Genomic DNA, 21831 nt, shown 5'->3' with positions numbered 1-21831 from the left:
AAGATTATGTCAAAAATTTTTGTTAACAGAATGAAGCCGTTTTTGTACAAGGTCATCCATGTGGATCAGGTATGTGGTGTCCCAGGAAGGAGTGTAGCTGAACCTTTAAATGCTATTAGGGACGTCATATGGTATCAGCAAGAGCGGAATCAAAATCTAGCCATTCTATCTCTAGATTTTCATAAAGCGTTCGATAGAGTATCACATTGTTTTTTATGGATGGTTTTACAACGCATGGGTTTTCCTAACATATTTATTAAGCAAATTGCTCTCTTATATAAAGGTTCTTTTAGCAGGATTTTAATAAATGGTTTCCTTACAGATTTTATTAATTTATCATCAGGGGTAAAGCAAGGCTGCCCTCTGTCTCCTATACTGTTTATATGTGCAATAGAACCTCTGTTAAACTTAATAAGGAATGATAAAATAATAAAAGGAGTGCCAGTTCCTGGAGGTAATAATGCCACCCTTAAAGTGTGTGGCTATATGGATGATATTAATGTTTTTTGTGAAAGTGCCTTCTCTTTACAAAGAGTTGTTGATGTTACTGATTTCTTTTGTAAAGCTTCTGCTTTTAAACTTAATTTATCTAAATGTGACTGTTTTTATATAGGTAAATGGGAAAACGTGCAAATACCAAACCTAAAATTACAGTCAGAAAAAATAAAAATCCTTGGAGTCATCTTTGATAAAAATAACAATGGTGAGGAAAGTTGGCTAATGGTAAAAGAAAAGGTAAAGAAAAAGGTAGACTTTTGGTCCCTTAGGAAATTATCCTTAGAAGGTAAAATTTTGGTGATTAAGGCTATGCTAATACCCATTATGCTCTATTTAAATATGATTTATCCTCCTAATGAACTTATGTCTAGGCAACTTCAGAGGATTCTCTTTGAGTTTCTATGGAGTTCTAAAGCAGAAAAATTAAAAAGAGATACTATGTATAAGTCACAAAAAAATGGAGGAAAACAGGTTCCCTGTATTAGAAAATTTTTATACTTAAGGTTTTTTAGTTGGTGTTTTAGGGGACTTTTTATGAAAAGTGTATGGTCCTGTTTTTTAAAGTACTCTGCGGGACATATTTTTAGAAAAAGAGAATGGGTGTTTTTATCATTATCTTCTCCTGTACTTTTAACTCCGCCTAAACATTATACCATCTTAGAAAAAATTATACGTATGTATAACCTTAAAGACTTTGACTTGTTAACCTTGAGGGATGCTCGCAAGATAGAAGTACAGTTAAATTTGCAAGAAGAAATATGTATGGTCTCTAATTTTTCTTATAATAGGTGTGTACAAATATGGAAAAAGGTAAACGAGCCATATCTTTTTAATGAGCACAAGGATTTAGCATGGATGATTATCCATGAGTGTCTTCCGGTAAGATTTTTCCAATATAGAAGAGGTCTAAATGCTGTATGTGTCTGTCCCCGGGATAATTGCAATATAGATGAAACTGTTTTGCACCTTTTCTGGAATTGTTATTTTGCACAAAAGGTTTTTAGACTAATTGGTTCTTTATTGAAATTCCTAACAGGTCTAAAAGTTTTAAATCATGAAGTTGTTTTATATGGCAAAAGTGATGGAGTTACGAAAGAAAAAGAGAGAATTTTGTGGATTTTTATCAACTGTACAAAAAATGTATTATGGAAAGTTCGTAATATCCTTGTCTTCAAAAGAGATTTTATTTGTGAAAAAGAATGTTTGAAGATGATATACAGTGAAGTTTACTTGTACTATTTAATTGATAAAAAGAGATATGGGCAGAAAAAAGCATTAGCTATGTGGAATTTACATTTATGGAAAACAGTATTTGATGTATTGTAAACATTTTTTGTGATGTATTTAAGTTTTTGAGTTTTTTCAATAAAAATGTAAAAAAAAAAAAATCTGTTCTTATCAGTTTAATATCTGATACGTCCCCTATCTGGGGACCATATATTAAATGGATTTTTGAGAACGGGGGCCGATTTCGAAGCTTGCTTCCGTCGCCCTATGCATTGACCCGATATGGCAGTATCTTCGGGTACAGTGCACCACCCCCTTACAGGGTTAAAAAGAAAGATTCCTACTTTCATTGCTACCTGCTTGCTGGCTAGCCAGCTAGCCAGCCCTGTGGGCCTTGCTGCTGCAGCCAAAAAACAAAAGGTGGTGCTGCTGCTGCTGCTTCTGCTGCTTCTGCTTGTGTCTGGCCGCTGTTGGAGCGTCCAGGCACAGGACTTCTGCTGCTGCTGACTAAATGGCCTCCTTAATTGGATCATTTGAGTAGCCAGCACACCTGTGCAGGTAGGGCATGACATGATAGGCAGCTGCCTTGATAGCGGGTGGGTGCTGAATGTTCCTAATTGACAAAATAAGATTAATGCTTATGAAGAAATATAAAATCTCATCCCTTCCCCAATATCGCGCCACACCCCTACCCCTTAATTCCCTGGTTGAACTTGATGGACATATGTCTTTTTTCGACCGTACTAACTATGTAACTATGTAACATAACATGGGGGGGGGGGGGGGGGTCTCCTGGCTGTTCACACAGGTGTGTCATTGCTGTACATTGACCATGCATTGCTTCTGTGGTATTGCAAAGGCAAAGACAAATGCTTCCAGCCATCCATTGCACTAATGGATTGGTCATCAGCTGGCTGTCTATGTCCCGCATCAATATAGACCAAAGTACAGAGGGTTAGGCTATGCTATTGTGCACCTACCTGATGCATTAGAAGGTGCAAGGCCCTTGCTAAATTCTGTGCACAGACTTTGAGATCTATACTTTAGACTGTATCTAAACCTGCTCCAACATGGACTGACATTCTGGCCTACTTTCAGCCGATGCGACTTGTCTGTCGCTGAACAGTCGCTTTTTATGTATTCAGCACCTATGTATAATGTTGTAAAAATGCTCTAGAAGCTAAAGTCGCAGAAATGTCACACATATTTGGCCTGCAACTTTCTGTGCGACAAATTCAGACAGGAAAAATCAGTATAAATCCTTAGAAAATTATCCCCCAGTGTCTCCATCTGCTGGCGGTATTGAATAAGCATTGCTGCACTGATGGGGTATGCATTAGACGAAAAAAAAGAAGAAAAAGAAGAATAATACGCCCAGAAAAGAGGCGAAAAGGAGAAAAACGTAAAAAAACGTGAAAAAAAAGTAAGAGGAAGAGAAGGGAAAAAAAGGTGGAAATGGGTTTAAAAGTGATTTCGGCGGAGAAATATATATATATATATATATATATATATATATATATATACGCGCACACACACACATATATATAAACGTATTCTCCGTTGAGATATTGCAGCCGCTGCTGTGTCCAGGCCCAGGAGCCTTAGCACTGTGCTGTGATGTCACTCAATACCACTGACATCACTAGGTGTAAACAACATCTCTCCTTTGCTGTGTATGTGACTATGGAGCTGTTTGGTGATGTCGTCTATTATGGCCTTCATAGAAGCAACAGGAGATTGTTGCATCCATCTAGAACCCTCAGAACTACAGTGCTATGATGTCACTCACTTCCACAGGCCTTGCAGAGTGTAAACAACAACAACCCAGCTTTGTTGTGTATGTAACCATAGGGATTTGTGATGTCACCTAGAACCTTCACAGCAGCGACAGCTTTATGAGGAGCATCAGCACTGCTCTGCCTGAGCAGAACCATCACCGCCATAGGTTGTCAAATAACCCGGATTTAACCCACACAGGTAAGTCCAATGGGGTGCAGGCATGTCCTCTATGCTTACAGCTTCCCGTGGGTGTTGGTTTGATACCGTTTGGGGACAGCCAAGGAGGCATCTGCAGGCAACAAAGGTAGGTGTGTGCTTGTGTGTGTGTTTCCTATGCAGATCCTAAGCCCAGTGTCACATGCAAGTAGGAGGAGTAAGAAGGGTTCCTGGCAAATCCGGGTTATGGATTGCATTTAAAAAGGCCCCGTGGGAGTGCAATGGGCCCCTGTCTTGCTGCTTAGCAATAATGGTATGGGTTTAGGTTCTGCTGTGTGTACTGGTGGTTGACTGCCCCCCAGCCCAGAGTGTGCATGGAAAATTGTCTGGCAGCCTCCCTGACAGCAAGCAGTGATAGTGCCCATGAAGGGGACCTTGTTGGGCCCGCCCCTTTCACGGTTATCGCTTCTCGGCCTTTTGGCTAAGATCAAGTGTAGTATCTGTTCTTATCAGTTTAATATCTGATACGTCCCCTATCTGGGGACCATATATTAAATGGATTTTTGAGAACGGGGGCCGATTTCGAAGCTTGCTTCCGTCGCCCTATGCATTGACCCGATATGGCAGTATCTTCGGGTACAGTGCACCACCCCCTTACAGGGTTAAAAAGAAAGATTCCTACTTTCATTGCTACCTGCTTGCTGGCTAGCCAGCTAGCCAGCCCTGTGGGCCTTGCTGCTGCAGCCAAAAAACAAAAGGTGGTGCTGCTGCTGCTGCTTCTGCTGCTTCTGCTTGTGTCTGGCCGCTGTTGAAGCGTCCAGGCACAGGACTTCTGCTGCTGCTGACTAAATGGCCTCCTTAATTGGATCATTTGAGTAGCCAGCACACCTGTGCAGGTAGGGCATGACATGATAGGCAGCTGCCTTGATAGCGGGTGGGTGCTGAATGTTCCTAATTGACAAAATAAGATTAATGCTTATGAAGAAATATAAAATCTCATCCCTTCCCCAATATCGCGCCACACCCCTACCCCTTAATTCCCTGGTTGAACTTGATGGACATATGTCTTTTTTCGACCGTACTAACTATGTAACTATGTAACATAACATGGGGGGGGGGGGGGTCTCCTGGCTGTTCACACAGGTGTGTCATTGCTGTACATTGACCATGCATTGCTTCTGTGGTATTGCAAAGGCAAAGACAAATGCTTCCAGCCATCCATTGCACTAATGGATTGGTCATCAGCTGGCTGTCTATGTCCCGCATCAATATAGACCAAAGTACAGAGGGTTAGGCTATGCTATTGTGCACCTACCTGATGCATCAGAAGGTGCGAGGCCCTTGCTAAATTCTGTGCACAGACTTTGAGATCTATACTTTAGACTGTATCTAAACCTGCTCCAACATGGACTGACATTCTGGCCTACTTTCAGCCGATGCGACTTGTCTGTCGCTGAACAGTCGCTTTTTATGTATTCAGCACCTATGTATAATGTTGTAAAAATGCTCTAGAAGCTAAAGTCGCAGAAATGTCACACATATTTGGCCTGCAACTTTCTGTGCGACAAATTCAGACAGGAAAAATCAGTATAAATCCTTAGAAAATTATCCCCCAGTGTCTCCATCTGCTGGCGGTATTGAATAAGCATTGCTGCACTGATGGGGTATGCATTAGACGAAAAAAAAAGAAGAAAAAGAAGAATAATACGCCCAGAAAAGAGGCGAAAAGGAGAAAAACGTAAAAAAACGTGAAAAAAAAGTAAGAGGAAGAGAAGGGAAAAAAAGGTGGAAATGGGTTTAAAAGTGATTTCGGCGGAGAAATATATATATATATATATATATATATATACGCGCACACACACACATATATATAAACGTATTCTCCGTTGAGATATTGCAGCCGCTGCTGTGTCCAGGCCCAGGAGCCTTAGCACTGTGCTGTGATGTCACTCAATACCACTGACATCACTAGGTGTAAACAACATCTCTCCTTTGCTGTGTATGTGACTATGGAGCTGTTTGGTGATGTCGTCTATTATGGCCTTCATAGAAGCAACAGGAGATTGTTGCATCCATCTAGAACCCTCAGAACTACAGTGCTATGATGTCACTCACTTCCACAGGCCTTGCAGAGTGTAAACAACAACAACCCAGCTTTGTTGTGTATGTAACCATAGGGATTTGTGATGTCACCTAGAACCTTCACAGCAGCGACAGCTTTATGAGGAGCATCAGCACTGCTCTGCCTGAGCAGAACCATCACCGCCATAGGTTGTCAAATAACCCGGATTTAACCCACACAGGTAAGTCCAATGGGGTGCAGGCATGTCCTCTATGCTTACAGCTTCCCGTGGGTGTTGGTTTGATACCGTTTGGGGACAGCCAAGGAGGCATCTGCAGGCAACAAAGGTAGGTGTGTGCTTGTGTGTGTGTTTCCTTTGCAGATCCTAAGCCCAGTGTCACATGCAAGTAGGAGGAGTAAGAAGGGTTCCTGGCAAATCCGGGTTATGGATTGCATTTAAAAAGGCCCCGTGGGAGTGCAATGGGCCCCTGTCTTGCTGCTTAGCAATAATGGTATGGGTTTAGGTTCTGCTGTGTGTACTGGTGGTTGACTGCCCCCCAGCCCAGAGTGTGCATGGAAAATTGTCTGGCAGCCTCCCTGACAGCAAGCAGTGATAGTGCCCATGAAGGGGACCTTGTTGGGCCCGCCCCTTTCACGGTTATCGCTTCTCGGCCTTTTGGCTAAGATCAAGTGTAGTATCTGTTCTTATCAGTTTAATATCTGATACGTCCCCTATCTGGGGACCATATATTAAATGGATTTTTGAGAACGGGGGCCGATTTCGAAGCTTGCTTCCGTCGCCCTATGCATTGACCCGATATGGCAGTATCTTCGGGTACAGTGCACCACCCCCTTACAGGGTTAAAAAGAAAGATTCCTACTTTCATTGCTACCTGCTTGCTGGCTAGCCAGCTAGCCAGCCCTGTGGGCCTTGCTGCTGCAGCCAAAAAACAAAAGGTGGTGCTGCTGCTGCTGCTTCTGCTGCTTCTGCTTGTGTCTGGCCGCTGTTGGAGCGTCCAGGCACAGGACTTCTGCTGCTGCTGACTAAATGGCCTCCTTAATTGGATCATTTGAGTAGCCAGCACACCTGTGCAGGTAGGGCATGACATGATAGGCAGCTGCCTTGATAGCGGGTGGGTGCTGAATGTTCCTAATTGACAAAATAAGATTAATGCTTATGAAGAAATATAAAATCTCATCCCTTCCCCAATATCGCGCCACACCCCTACCCCTTAATTCCCTGGTTGAACTTGATGGACATATGTCTTTTTTCGACCGTACTAACTATGTAACTATGTAACATAACATGGGGGGGGGGGGGGGGGTCTCCTGGCTGTTCACACAGGTGTGTCATTGCTGTACATTGACCATGCATTGCTTCTGTGGTATTGCAAAGGCAAAGACAAATGCTTCCAGCCATCCATTGCACTAATGGATTGGTCATCAGCTGGCTGTCTATGTCCCGCATCAATATAGACCAAAGTACAGAGGGTTAGGCTATGCTATTGTGCACCTACCTGATGCATCAGAAGGTGCGAGGCCCTTGCTAAATTCTGTGCACAGACTTTGAGATCTATGCTTTAGACTGTATCTAAACCTGCTCCAACATGGACTGACATTCTGGCCTACTTTCAGCCGATGCGACTTGTCTGTCGCTGAACAGTCGCTTTTTATGTATTCAGCACCTATGTATAATGTTGTAAAAATGCTCTAGAAGCTAAAGTCGCAGAAATGTCACACATATTTGGCCTGCAACTTTCTGTGCGACAAATTCAGACAGGAAAAATCAGTATAAATCCTTAGAAAATTATCCCCCAGTGTCTCCATCTGCTGGCGGTATTGAATAAGCATTGCTGCACTGATGGGGTATGCATTAGACGAAAAAAAAGAAGAAAAAGAAGAATAATACGCCCAGAAAAGAGGCGAAAAGGAGAAAAACGTAAAAAAACGTGAAAAAAAAGTAAGAGGAAGAGAAGGGAAAAAAAGGTGGAAATGGGTTTAAAAGTGATTTCGGCGGAGAAATATATATATATATATATATATATATATATATATACGCGCACACACACACATATATATAAACGTATTCTCCGTTGAGATATTGCAGCCGCTGCTGTGTCCAGGCCCAGGAGCCTTAGCACTGTGCTGTGATGTCACTCAATACCACTGACATCACTAGGTGTAAACAACATCTCTCCTTTGCTGTGTATGTGACTATGGAGCTGTTTGGTGATGTCGTCTATTATGGCCTTCATAGAAGCAACAGGAGATTGTTGCATCCATCTAGAACCCTCAGAACTACAGTGCTATGATGTCACTCACTTCCACAGGCCTTGCAGAGTGTAAACAACAACAACCCAGCTTTGTTGTGTATGTAACCATAGGGATTTGTGATGTCACCTAGAACCTTCACAGCAGCGACAGCTTTATGAGGAGCATCAGCACTGCTCTGCCTGAGCAGAACCATCACCGCCATAGGTTGTCAAATAACCCGGATTTAACCCACACAGGTAAGTCCAATGGGGTGCAGGCATGTCCTCTATGCTTACAGCTTCCCGTGGGTGTTGGTTTGATACCGTTTGGGGACAGCCAAGGAGGCATCTGCAGGCAACAAAGGTAGGTGTGTGCTTGTGTGTGTGTTTCCTATGCAGATCCTAAGCCCAGTGTCACATGCAAGTAGGAGGAGTAAGAAGGGTTCCTGGCAAATCCGGGTTATGGATTGCATTTAAAAAGGCCCCGTGGGAGTGCAATGGGCCCCTGTCTTGCTGCTTAGCAATAATGGTATGGGTTTAGGTTCTGCTGTGTGTACTGGTGGTTGACTGCCCCCCAGCCCAGAGTGTGCATGGAAAATTGTCTGGCAGCCTCCCTGACAGCAAGCAGTGATAGTGCCCATGAAGGGGACCTTGTTGGGCCCGCCCCTTTCACGGTTATCGCTTCTCGGCCTTTTGGCTAAGATCAAGTGTAGTATCTGTTCTTATCAGTTTAATATCTGATACGTCCCCTATCTGGGGACCATATATTAAATGGATTTTTGAGAACGGGGGCCGATTTCGAAGCTTGCTTCCGTCGCCCTATGCATTGACCCGATATGGCAGTATCTTCGGGTACAGTGCACCACCCCCTTACAGGGTTAAAAAGAAAGATTCCTACTTTCATTGCTACCTGCTTGCTGGCTAGCCAGCTAGCCAGCCCTGTGGGCCTTGCTGCTGCAGCCAAAAAACAAAAGGTGGTGCTGCTGCTGCTGCTTCTGCTGCTTCTGCTTGTGTCTGGCCGCTGTTGAAGCGTCCAGGCACAGGACTTCTGCTGCTGCTGACTAAATGGCCTCCTTAATTGGATCATTTGAGTAGCCAGCACACCTGTGCAGGTAGGGCATGACATGATAGGCAGCTGCCTTGATAGCGGGTGGGTGCTGAATGTTCCTAATTGACAAAATAAGATTAATGCTTATGAAGAAATATAAAATCTCATCCCTTCCCCAATATCGCGCCACACCCCTACCCCTTAATTCCCTGGTTGAACTTGATGGACATATGTCTTTTTTCGACCGTACTAACTATGTAACTATGTAACATAACATGGGGGGGGGGGGGGGTCTCCTGGCTGTTCACACAGGTGTGTCATTGCTGTACATTGACCATGCATTGCTTCTGTGGTATTGCAAAGGCAAAGACAAATGCTTCCAGCCATCCATTGCACTAATGGATTGGTCATCAGCTGGCTGTCTATGTCCCGCATCAATATAGACCAAAGTACAGAGGGTTAGGCTATGCTATTGTGCACCTACCTGATGCATCAGAAGGTGCGAGGCCCTTGCTAAATTCTGTGCACAGACTTTGAGATCTATACTTTAGACTGTATCTAAACCTGCTCCAACATGGACTGACATTCTGGCCTACTTTCAGCCGATGCGACTTGTCTGTCGCTGAACAGTCGCTTTTTATGTATTCAGCACCTATGTATAATGTTGTAAAAATGCTCTAGAAGCTAAAGTCGCAGAAATGTCACACATATTTGGCCTGCAACTTTCTGTGCGACAAATTCAGACAGGAAAAATCAGTATAAATCCTTAGAAAATTATCCCCCAGTGTCTCCATCTGCTGGCGGTATTGAATAAGCATTGCTGCACTGATGGGGTATGCATTAGACGAAAAAAAAAGAAGAAAAAGAAGAATAATACGCCCAGAAAAGAGGCGAAAAGGAGAAAAACGTAAAAAAACGTGAAAAAAAAGTAAGAGGAAGAGAAGGGAAAAAAAGGTGGAAATGGGTTTAAAAGTGATTTCGGCGGAGAAATATATATATATATATATATATATATATATACGCGCACACACACACATATATATAAACGTATTCTCCGTTGAGATATTGCAGCCGCTGCTGTGTCCAGGCCCAGGAGCCTTAGCACTGTGCTGTGATGTCACTCAATACCACTGACATCACTAGGTGTAAACAACATCTCTCCTTTGCTGTGTATGTGACTATGGAGCTGTTTGGTGATGTCGTCTATTATGGCCTTCATAGAAGCAACAGGAGATTGTTGCATCCATCTAGAACCCTCAGAACTACAGTGCTATGATGTCACTCACTTCCACAGGCCTTGCAGAGTGTAAACAACAACAACCCAGCTTTGTTGTGTATGTAACCATAGGGATTTGTGATGTCACCTAGAACCTTCACAGCAGCGACAGCTTTATGAGGAGCATCAGCACTGCTCTGCCTGAGCAGAACCATCACCGCCATAGGTTGTCAAATAACCCGGATTTAACCCACACAGGTAAGTCCAATGGGGTGCAGGCATGTCCTCTATGCTTACAGCTTCCCGTGGGTGTTGGTTTGATACCGTTTGGGGACAGCCAAGGAGGCATCTGCAGGCAACAAAGGTAGGTGTGTGCTTGTGTGTGTGTTTCCTTTGCAGATCCTAAGCCCAGTGTCACATGCAAGTAGGAGGAGTAAGAAGGGTTCCTGGCAAATCCGGGTTATGGATTGCATTTAAAAAGGCCCCGTGGGAGTGCAATGGGCCCCTGTCTTGCTGCTTAGCAATAATGGTATGGGTTTAGGTTCTGCTGTGTGTACTGGTGGTTGACTGCCCCCCAGCCCAGAGTGTGCATGGAAAATTGTCTGGCAGCCTCCCTGACAGCAAGCAGTGATAGTGCCCATGAAGGGGACCTTGTTGGGCCCGCCCCTTTCACGGTTATCGCTTCTCGGCCTTTTGGCTAAGATCAAGTGTAGTATCTGTTCTTATCAGTTTAATATCTGATACGTCCCCTATCTGGGGACCATATATTAAATGGATTTTTGAGAACGGGGGCCGATTTCGAAGCTTGCTTCCGTCGCCCTATGCATTGACCCGATATGGCAGTATCTTCGGGTACAGTGCACCACCCCCTTACAGGGTTAAAAAGAAAGATTCCTACTTTCATTGCTACCTGCTTGCTGGCTAGCCAGCTAGCCAGCCCTGTGGGCCTTGCTGCTGCAGCCAAAAAACAAAAGGTGGTGCTGCTGCTGCTGCTTCTGCTGCTTCTGCTTGTGTCTGGCCGCTGTTGGAGCGTCCAGGCACAGGACTTCTGCTGCTGCTGACTAAATGGCCTCCTTAATTGGATCATTTGAGTAGCCAGCACACCTGTGCAGGTAGGGCATGACATGATAGGCAGCTGCCTTGATAGCGGGTGGGTGCTGAATGTTCCTAATTGACAAAATAAGATTAATGCTTATGAAGAAATATAAAATCTCATCCCTTCCCCAATATCGCGCCACACCCCTACCCCTTAATTCCCTGGTTGAACTTGATGGACATATGTCTTTTTTCGACCGTACTAACTATGTAACTATGTAACATAACATGGGGGGGGGGGGGGGGTCTCCTGGCTGTTCACACAGGTGTGTCATTGCTGTACATTGACCATGCATTGCTTCTGTGGTATTGCAAAGGCAAAGACAAATGCTTCCAGCCATCCATTGCACTAATGGATTGGTCATCAGCTGGCTGTCTATGTCCCGCATCAATATAGACCAAAGTACAGAGGGTTAGGCTATGCTATTGTGCACCTACCTGATGCATCAGAAGGTGCGAGGCCCTTGCTAAATTCTGTGCACAGACTTTGAGATCTATGCTTTAGACTGTATCTAAACCTGCTCCAACATGGACTGACATTCTGGCCTACTTTCAGCCGATGCGACTTGTCTGTCGCTGAACAGTCGCTTTTTATGTATTCAGCACCTATGTATAATGTTGTAAAAATGCTCTAGAAGCTAAAGTCGCAGAAATGTCACACATATTTGGCCTGCAACTTTCTGTGCGACAAATTCAGACAGGAAAAATCAGTATAAATCCTTAGAAAATTATCCCCCAGTGTCTCCATCTGCTGGCGGTATTGAATAAGCATTGCTGCACTGATGGGGTATGCATTAGACGAAAAAAAAGAAGAAAAAGAAGAATAATACGCCCAGAAAAGAGGCGAAAAGGAGAAAAACGTAAAAAAACGTGAAAAAAAAGTAAGAGGAAGAGAAGGGAAAAAAAGGTGGAAATGGGTTTAAAAGTGATTTCGGCGGAGAAATATATATATATATATATATATATATATATATATACGCGCACACACACACATATATATAAACGTATTCTCCGTTGAGATATTGCAGCCGCTGCTGTGTCCAGGCCCAGGAGCCTTAGCACTGTGCTGTGATGTCACTCAATACCACTGACATCACTAGGTGTAAACAACATCTCTCCTTTGCTGTGTATGTGACTATGGAGCTGTTTGGTGATGTCGTCTATTATGGCCTTCATAGAAGCAACAGGAGATTGTTGCATCCATCTAGAACCCTCAGAACTACAGTGCTATGATGTCACTCACTTCCACAGGCCTTGCAGAGTGTAAACAACAACAACCCAGCTTTGTTGTGTATGTAACCATAGGGATTTGTGATGTCACCTAGAACCTTCACAGCAGCGACAGCTTTATGAGGAGCATCAGCACTGCTCTGCCTGAGCAGAACCATCACCGCCATAGGTTGTCAAATAACCCGGATTTAACCCACACAGGTAAGTCCAATGGGGTGCAGGCATGTCCTCTATGCTTACAGCTTCCCGTGGGTGTTGGTTTGATACCGTTTGGGGACAGCCAAGGAGGCATCTGCAGGCAACAAAGGTAGGTGTGTGCTTGTGTGTGTGTTTCCTATGCAGATCCTAAGCCCAGTGTCACATGCAAGTAGGAGGAGTAAGAAGGGTTCCTGGCAAATCCGGGTTATGGATTGCATTTAAAAAGGCCCCGTGGGAGTGCAATGGGCCCCTGTCTTGCTGCTTAGCAATAATGGTATGGGTTTAGGTTCTGCTGTGTGTACTGGTGGTTGACTGCCCCCCAGCCCAGAGTGTGCATGGAAAATTGTCTGGCAGCCTCCCTGACAGCAAGCAGTGATAGTGCCCATGAAGGGGACCTTGTTGGGCCCGCCCCTTTCACGGTTATCGCTTCTCGGCCTTTTGGCTAAGATCAAGTGTAGTATCTGTTCTTATCAGTTTTCATGCTGGTGGGGATGGGTGCTGCATGGAGGATGCAGGTGTACCAGGGCTTTCCGGGGCTGGTTCTGAGGAATCAGCTCGACGGCTGCCCCGATGTGACCTGTTCCCTCCGGGTCTCGCCATGAGGCTGAGAGGGTCTAGAGCCGAGGTACTTTTGTGCCTCGGGGAGTGGTGACCCCGAGGTGCCGAAACTCACTGGGAGAATAGACTCACTGGGTTGAAGCACGGGCACCATAATCTCTTCACCTTGTGGCACTCACCTCTTGATTCCCGGCCTTCTGGCTAGGATCAGAGAAATTTTTATAGATCCGGCCGGATGTCCGGGCAGTATATCTGCACACATTCACTTATTTATTTCTTTTTTGTCTCACTGTGTCACTTTTTGCGTGTTGTGTGTTCACAGGATTTGTCAGGATGCGGTAGCCCTTCTGGGTGTCCCTCCTGGCGGTCTAGGGGAGGTGTGTGTGGCCATTAGGTTCTGCACCTCCCTGCAAACACCCCGGGTACTCCTGCTTTGGCAGGGTACCTACCGTAATCGGCTCTGCGGGCAGATACCTTGGCTAACGCCAAGGGGGATGCCGGGAGCATTTGTGGTCCCCTAGTAGCTTCGGCGAAAAGGGACATCGAACCTGGAACCTCGCAGGTACCTTTTGGTCCGGAGGCGAAGGGTAAGGTTTGTTGGGGGGCCTCTCTCCTATCGGAGAAGGGCTTGCGATAGACCGCATCCTTTGTGCACGTTTTTTTAGTGTAACACGTTTGCACTTTTTCTTGCACTTTGGGTGAATCGAAAGCACGTTCCTCGGCTTTAAAAAAAAAAAAAAAAAAAAAAAAAAAAAATCTGTTCTTATCAGTTTAATATCTGATACGTCCCCTATCTGGGGACCATATATTAAATGGATTTTTGAGAACGGGGGCCGATTTCGAAGCTTGCTTCCGTCGCCCTATGCATTGACCCGATATGGCAGTATCTTCGGGTACAGTGCACCACCCCCTTACAGGGTTAAAAAGAAAGATTCCTACTTTCATTGCTACCTGCTTGCTGGCTAGCCAGCTAGCCAGCCCTGTGGGCCTTGCTGCTGCAGCCAAAAAACAAAAGGTGGTGCTGCTGCTGCTGCTTCTGCTGCTTCTGCTTGTGTCTGGCCGCTGTTGGAGCGTCCAGGCACAGGACTTCTGCTGCTGCTGACTAAATGGCCTCCTTAATTGGATCATTTGAGTAGCCAGCACACCTGTGCAGGTAGGGCATGACATGATAGGCAGCTGCCTTGATAGCGGGTGGGTGCTGAATGTTCCTAATTGACAAAATAAGATTAATGCTTATGAAGAAATATAAAATCTCATCCCTTCCCCAATATCGCGCCACACCCCTACCCCTTAATTCCCTGGTTGAACTTGATGGACATATGTCTTTTTTCGACCGTACTAACTATGTAACTATGTAACATAACATGGGGGGGGGGGGGGGGGTCTCCTGGCTGCTGTTCACACAGGTGTGTCATTGCTGTACATTGACCATGCATTGCTTCTGTGGTATTGCAAAGGCAAAGACAAATGCTTCCAGCCATCCATTGCACTAATGGATTGGTCATCAGCTGGCTGTCTATGTCCCGCATCAATATAGACCAAAGTACAGAGGGTTAGGCTATGCTATTGTGCACCTACCTGATGCATCAGAAGGTGCGAGGCCCTTGCTAAATTCTGTGCACAGACTTTGAGATCTATACTTTAGACTGTATCTAAACCTGCTCCAACATGGACTGACATTCTGGCCTACTTTCAGCCGATGCGACTTGTCTGTCGCTGAACAGTCGCTTTTTATGTATTCAGCACCTATGTATAATGTTGTAAAAATGCTCTAGAAGCTAAAGTCGCAGAAATGTCACACATATTTGGCCTGCAACTTTCTGTGCGACAAATTCAGACAGGAAAAATCAGTATAAATCCTTAGAAAATTATCCCCCAGTGTCTCCATCTGCTGGCGGTATTGAATAAGCATTGCTGCACTGATGGGGTATGCATTAGACGAAAAAAAAGAAGAAAAAGAAGAATAATACGCCCAGAAAAGAGGCGAAAAGGAGAAAAACGTAAAAAAACGTGAAAAAAAAGTAAGAGGAAGAGAAGGGAAAAAAAGGTGGAAATGGGTTTAAAAGTGATTTCGGCGGAGAATATATATATATATATATATATATATATATATATATATATATATACGCGCACACACACACATATATATATATATAAACGTATTCTCCGTTGAGATATTGCAGCCGCTGCTGTGTCCAGGCCCAGGAGCCTTAGCACTGTGCTGTGATGTCACTCAATACCACTGACATCACTAGGTGTAAACAACATCTCTCCTTTGCTGTGTATGTGACTATGGAGCTGTTTGGTGATGTCGTCTATTATGGCCTTCATAGAAGCAACAGGAGATTGTTGCATCCATCTAGAACCCTCAGAACTACAGTGCTATGATGTCACTCACTTCCACAGGCCTTGCAGAGTGTAAACAACAACAACCCAGCTTTGTTGTGTATGTAACCATAGGGATTTGTGATGTCACCTAGAACCTTCACAGCAGCGACAGCTTTATGAGGAGCATCAGCACTGCTCTGCCTGAGCAGAACCATCACCGCCATAGGTTGTCAAATAACCCGGATTTAACCCACACAGGTAAGTCCAATGGGGTGCAGGCATGTCCTCTATGCTTACAGCTTCCCGTGGGTGTTGGTTTGATACCGTTTGGGGACAGCCAAGGAGGCATCTGCAGGCAACAAAGGTAGGTGTGTGCTTGTGTGTGTGTTTCCTATGCAGATCCTAAGCCCAGTGTCACATGCAAGTAGGAGGAGTAAGAAGGGTTCCTGGCAAATCCGGGTTATGGATTGCATTTAAAAAGGCCCCGTGGGAGTGCAATGGGCCCCTGTCTTGCTGCTTAGCAATAATGGTATGGGTTTAGGTTCTGCTGTGTGTACTGGTGGTTGACTGCCCCCCAGCCCAGAGTGTGCATGGAAAATTGTCTGGCAGCCTCCCTGACAGCAAGCAGTGATAGTGCCCATGAAGGGGACCTTGTTGGGCCCGCCCCTTTCACGGTTATCGCTTCTCGGCCTTTTGGCTAAGATCAAGTGTAGTATCTGTTCTTATCAGTTTAATATCTGATACGTCCCCTATCTGGGGACCATATATTAAATGGATTTTTGAGAACGGGGGCCGATTTCGAAGCTTGCTTCCGTCGCCCTATGCATTGACCCGATATGGCAGTATCTTCGGGTACAGTGCACCACCCCCTTACAGGGTTAAAAAGAAAGATTCCTACTTTCATTGCTACCTGCTTGCTGGCTAGCCAGCTAGCCAGCCCTGTGGGCCTTGCTGCTGCAGCCAAAAAACAAAAGGTGGTGCTGCTGCTGCTGCTTCTGCTGCTTCTGCTTGTGTCTGGCCGCTGTTGGAGCGTCCAGGCACAGGACTTCTGCTGCTGCTGACTAAATGGCCTCCTTAATTGGATCATTTGAGTAGCCAGCACACCTGTGCAGGTAGGGCATGACATGATAGGCAGCTGCCTTGATAGCGGGTGGGTGCTGAATGTTCCTAATTGACAAAATAAGATTAATGCTTATGAAGAAATATAAAATCTCATCCCTTCCCCAATATCGCGCCACACCCCTACCCCTTAATTCCCTGGTTGAACTTGATGGACATATGTCTTTTTTCGACCGTACTAACTATGTAACTATGTAACATAACATGGGGGGGGGGGGGGGGTCTCCTGGCTGTTCACACAGGTGTGTCATTGCTGTACATTGACCATGCATTGCTTCTGTGGTATTGCAAAGGCAAAGACAAATGCTTCCAGCCATCCATTGCACTAATGGATTGGTCATCAGCTGGCTGTCTATGTCCCGCATCAATATAGACCAAAGTACAGAGGGTTAGGCTATGCTATTGTGCACCTACCTGATGCATCAGAAGGTGCGAGGCCCTTGCTAAATTCTGTGCACAGACTTTGAGATCTATACTTTAGACTGTATCTAAACCTGCTCCAACATGGACTGACATTCTGGCCTACTTTCAGCCGATGCGACTTGTCTGTCGCTGAACAGTCGCTTTTTATGTATTCAGCACCTATGTATAATGTTGTAAAAATGCTCTAGAAGCTAAAGTCGCAGAAATGTCACACATATTTGGCCTGCAACTTTCTGTGCGACAAATTCAGACAGGAAAAATCAGTATAAATCCTTAGAAAATTATCCCCCAGTGTCTCCATCTGCTGGCGGTATTGAATAAGCATTGCTGCACTGATGGGGTATGCATTAGACGAAAAAAAAGAAGAAAAAGAAGAATAATACGCCCAGAAAAGAGGCGAAAAGGAGAAAAACGTAAAAAAACGTGAAAAAAAAGTAAGAGGAAGAGAAGGGAAAAAAAGGTGGAAATGGGTTTAAAAGTGATTTCGGCGGAGAAATATATATATATATATATATATATATATATATATATATATATATACGCGCACACACACACATATATATAAACGTATTCTCCGTTGAGATATTGCAGCCGCTGCTGTGTCCAGGCCCAGGAGCCTTAGCACTGTGCTGTGATGTCACTCAATACCACTGACATCACTAGGTGTAAACAACATCTCTCCTTTGCTGTGTATGTGACTATGGAGCTGTTTGGTGATGTCGTCTATTATGGCCTTCATAGAAGCAACAGGAGATTGTTGCATCCATCTAGAACCCTCAGAACTACAGTGCTATGATGTCACTCACTTCCACAGGCCTTGCAGAGTGTAAACAACAACAACCCAGCTTTGTTGTGTATGTAACCATAGGGATTTGTGATGTCACCTAGAACCTTCACAGCAGCGACAGCTTTATGAGGAGCATCAGCACTGCTCTGCCTGAGCAGAACCATCACCGCCATAGGTTGTCAAATAACCCGGATTTAACCCACACAGGTAAGTCCAATGGGGTGCAGGCATGTCCTCTATGCTTACAGCTTCCCGTGGGTGTTGGTTTGATACCGTTTGGGGACAGCCAAGGAGGCATCTGCAGGCAACAAAGGTAGGTGTGTGCTTGTGTGTGTGTTTCCTATGCAGATCCTAAGCCCAGTGTCACATGCAAGTAGGAGGAGTAAGAAGGGTTCCTGGCAAATCCGGGTTATGGATTGCATTTAAAAAGGCCCCGTGGGAGTGCAATGGGCCCCTGTCTTGCTGCTTAGCAATAATGGTATGGGTTTAGGTTCTGCTGTGTGTACTGGTGGTTGACTGCCCCCCAGCCCAGAGTGTGCATGGAAAATTGTCTGGCAGCCTCCCTGACAGCAAGCAGTGATAGTGCCCATGAAGGGGACCTTGTTGGGCCCGCCCCTTTCACGGTTATCGCTTCTCGGCCTTTTGGCTAAGATCAAGTGTAGTATCTGTTCTTATCAGTTTAATATCTGATACGTCCCCTATCTGGGGACCATATATTAAATGGATTTTTGAGAACGGGGGCCGATTTCGAAGCTTGCTTCCGTCGCCCTATGCATTGACCCGATATGGCAGTATCTTCGGGTACAGTGCACCACCCCCTTACAGGGTTAAAAAGAAAGATTCCTACTTTCATTGCTACCTGCTTGCTGGCTAGCCAGCTAGCCAGCCCTGTGGGCCTTGCTGCTGCAGCCAAAAAACAAAAGGTGGTGCTGCTGCTGCTGCTTCTGCTGCTTCTGCTTGTGTCTGGCCGCTGTTGGAGCGTCCAGGCACAGGACTTCTGCTGCTGCTGACTAAATGGCCTCCTTAATTGGATCATTTGAGTAGCCAGCACACCTGTGCAGGTAGGGCATGACATGATAGGCAGCTGCCTTGATAGCGGGTGGGTGCTGAATGTTCCTAATTGACAAAATAAGATTAATGCTTATGAAGAAATATAAAATCTCATCCCTTCCCCAATATCGCGCCACACCCCTACCCCTTAATTCCCTGGTTGAACTTGATGGACATATGTCTTTTTTCGACCGTACTAACTATGTAACTATGTAACATAACATGGGGGGGGGGGGGGGGGTCTCCTGGCTGTTCACACAGGTGTGTCATTGCTGTACATTGACCATGCATTGCTTCTGTGGTATTGCAAAGGCAAAGACAAATGCTTCCAGCCATCCATTGCACTAATGGATTGGTCATCAGCTGGCTGTCTATGTCCCGCATCAATATAGACCAAAGTACAGAGGGTTAGGCTATGCTATTGTGCACCTACCTGATGCATCAGAAGGTGCGAGGCCCTTGCTAAATTCTGTGCACAGACTTTGAGATCTATACTTTAGACTGTATCTAAACCTGCTCCAACATGGACTGACATTCTGGCCTACTTTCAGCCGATGCGACTTGTCTGTCGCTGAACAGTCGCTTTTTATGTATTCAGCACCTATGTATAATGTTGTAAAAATGCTCTAGAAGCTAAAGTCGCAGAAATGTCACACATATTTGGCCTGCAACTTTCTGTGCGACAAATTCAGACAGGAAAAATCAGTATAAATCCTTAGAAAATTATCCCCCAGTGTCTCCATCTGCTGGCGGTATTGAATAAGCATTGCTGCACTGATGGGGTATGCATTAGACGAAAAAAAAGAAGAAAAAGAAGAATAATACGCCCAGAAAAGAGGCGAAAAGGAGAAAAACGTAAAAAAACGTGAAAAAAAAGTAAGAGGAAGAGAAGGGAAAAAAAGGTGGAAATGGGTTTAAAAGTGATTTCGGCGGAGATATATATATATATATATATATATATATATATATATATATATATACGCGCACACACACACATATATATAAACGTATTCTCCGTTGAGATATTGCAGCCGCTGCTGTGTCCAGGCCCAGGAGCCTTAGCACTGTGCTGTGATGTCACTCAATACCACTGACATCACTAGGTGTAAACAACATCTCTCCTTTGCTGTGTATGTGACTATGGAGCTGTTTGGTGATGTCGTCTATTATGGCCTTCATAGAAGCAACAGGAGATTGTTGCATCCATCTAGAACCCTCAGAACTACAGTGCTATGATGTCACTCACTTCCACAGGCCTTGCAGAGTGTAAACAACAACAACCCAGCTTTGTTGTGTATGTAACCATAGGGATTTGTGATGTCACCTAGAACCTTCACAGCAGCGACAGCTTTATGAGGAGCATCAGCACTGCTCTGCCTGAGCAGAACCATCACCGCCATAGGTTGTCAAATAACCCGGATTTAACCCACACAGGTAAGTCCAATGGGGTGCAGGCATGTCCTCTATGCTTACAGCTTCCCGTGGGTGTTGGTTTGATACCGTTTGGGGACAGCCAAGGAGGCATCTGCAGGCAACAAAGGTAGGTGTGTGCTTGTGTGTGTGTTTCCTATGCAGATCCTAAGCCCAGTGTCACATGCAAGTAGGAGGAGTAAGAAGGGTTCCTGGCAAATCCGGGTTATGGATTGCATTTAAAAAGGCCCCGTGGGAGTGCAATGGGCCCCTGTCTTGCTGCTTAGCAATAATGGTATGGGTTTAGGTTCTGCTGTGTGTACTGGTGGTTGACTGCCCCCCAGCCCAGAGTGTGCATGGAAAATTGTCTGGCAGCCTCCCTGACAGCAAGCAGTGATAGTGCCCATGAAGGGGACCTTGTTGGGCCCGCCCCTTTCACGGTTATCGCTTCTCGGCCTTTTGGCTAAGATCAAGTGTAGTATCTGTTCTTATCAGTTTAATATCTGATACGTCCCCTATCTGGGGACCATATATTAAATGGATTTTTGAGAACGGGGGCCGATTTCGAAGCTTGCTTCCGTCGCCCTATGCATTGACCCGATATGGCAGTATCTTCGGGTACAGTGCACCACCCCCTTACAGGGTTAAAAAGAAAGATTCCTACTTTCATTGCTACCTGCTTGCTGGCTAGCCAGCTAGCCAGCCCTGTGGGCCTTGCTGCTGCAGCCAAAAAACAAAAGGTGGTGCTGCTTCTGCTGCTTCTGCTTGTGTCTGGCCGCTGTTGGAGCGTCCAGGCACAGGACTTCTGCTGCTGCTGACTAAATGGCCTCCTTAATTGGATCATTTGAGTAGCCAGCACACCTGTGCAGGTAGGGCATGACATGATAGGCAGCTGCCTTGATAGCGGGTGGGTGCTGAATGTTCCTAATTGACAAAATAAGATTAATGCTTATGAAGAAATATAAAATCTCATCCCTTCCCCAATATCGCGCCACACCCCTACCCCTTAATTCCCTGGTTGAACTTGATGGACATATGTCTTTTTTCGACCGTACTAACTATGTAACTATGTAACATAACATGGGGGGGGGGGGGGGGGTCTCCTGGCTGTTCACACAGGTGTGTCATTGCTGTACATTGACCATGCATTGCTTCTGTGGTATTGCAAAGGCAAAGACAAATGCTTCCAGCCATCCATTGCACTAATGGATTGGTCATCAGCTGGCTGTCTATGTCCCGCATCAATATAGACCAAAGTACAGAGGGTTAGGCTATGCTATTGTGCACCTACCTGATGCATCAGAAGGTGCGAGGCCCTTGCTAAATTCTGTGCACAGACTTTGAGATCTATACTTTAGACTGTATCTAAACCTGCTCCAACATGGACTGACATTC

General features: G+C 45.2%; 9 non-coding genes and 1 pseudogene across 9 annotated transcripts; all 10 read left to right on the top strand.

Annotated features, from left to right (window-relative positions):
- The first annotated feature begins 1840 nt into the window (after positions 1 to 1840).
- On the top strand, positions 1841 to 2039 carry LOC130345346 (U2 spliceosomal RNA). The gene has a single exon (XR_008884075.1). It is a non-coding gene; the product is annotated as a U2 spliceosomal RNA (small nuclear RNA).
- A 2082-nt stretch (positions 2040 to 4121) lies between these two features.
- On the top strand, positions 4122 to 4312 carry LOC130345373 (U2 spliceosomal RNA). The gene has a single exon (XR_008884098.1). It is a non-coding gene; the product is annotated as a U2 spliceosomal RNA (small nuclear RNA).
- A 2070-nt stretch (positions 4313 to 6382) lies between these two features.
- Positions 6383 to 6573, top strand: LOC130345371 (U2 spliceosomal RNA). The gene has a single exon (XR_008884097.1). It is a non-coding gene; the product is annotated as a U2 spliceosomal RNA (small nuclear RNA).
- A 2078-nt stretch (positions 6574 to 8651) lies between these two features.
- On the top strand, positions 8652 to 8842 carry LOC130345370 (U2 spliceosomal RNA). The gene has a single exon (XR_008884095.1). It is a non-coding gene; the product is annotated as a U2 spliceosomal RNA (small nuclear RNA).
- A 2073-nt stretch (positions 8843 to 10915) lies between these two features.
- Positions 10916 to 11106, top strand: LOC130345369 (U2 spliceosomal RNA). The gene has a single exon (XR_008884094.1). It is a non-coding gene; the product is annotated as a U2 spliceosomal RNA (small nuclear RNA).
- Positions 11107 to 13183: 2077 nt separating this feature from the next.
- LOC130345350 (U2 spliceosomal RNA) lies at positions 13184 to 13343 on the top strand (annotated as a pseudogene).
- A 693-nt stretch (positions 13344 to 14036) lies between these two features.
- On the top strand, positions 14037 to 14228 carry LOC130345349 (U2 spliceosomal RNA). Its single transcript, XR_008884078.1, has one exon. It is a non-coding gene; the product is annotated as a U2 spliceosomal RNA (small nuclear RNA).
- Positions 14229 to 16324: 2096 nt separating this feature from the next.
- Positions 16325 to 16515, top strand: LOC130345368 (U2 spliceosomal RNA). Its single transcript, XR_008884093.1, has one exon. It is a non-coding gene; the product is annotated as a U2 spliceosomal RNA (small nuclear RNA).
- Positions 16516 to 18602: 2087 nt separating this feature from the next.
- LOC130345367 (U2 spliceosomal RNA) lies at positions 18603 to 18793 on the top strand. Its single transcript, XR_008884092.1, has one exon. It is a non-coding gene; the product is annotated as a U2 spliceosomal RNA (small nuclear RNA).
- Positions 18794 to 20879: 2086 nt separating this feature from the next.
- Positions 20880 to 21070, top strand: LOC130345365 (U2 spliceosomal RNA). Its single transcript, XR_008884091.1, has one exon. It is a non-coding gene; the product is annotated as a U2 spliceosomal RNA (small nuclear RNA).
- Positions 21071 to 21831: the final 761 nt, after the last annotated feature.

The sequence above is a fragment of the Hyla sarda genome, unplaced genomic scaffold, assembly GCF_029499605.1.
Source record: "Hyla sarda isolate aHylSar1 unplaced genomic scaffold, aHylSar1.hap1 scaffold_750, whole genome shotgun sequence".
Taxonomy (NCBI): Eukaryota; Metazoa; Chordata; class Amphibia; order Anura; family Hylidae; genus Hyla; species Hyla sarda.
This window is presented reverse-complemented; position numbering and strand designations above follow the sequence as displayed.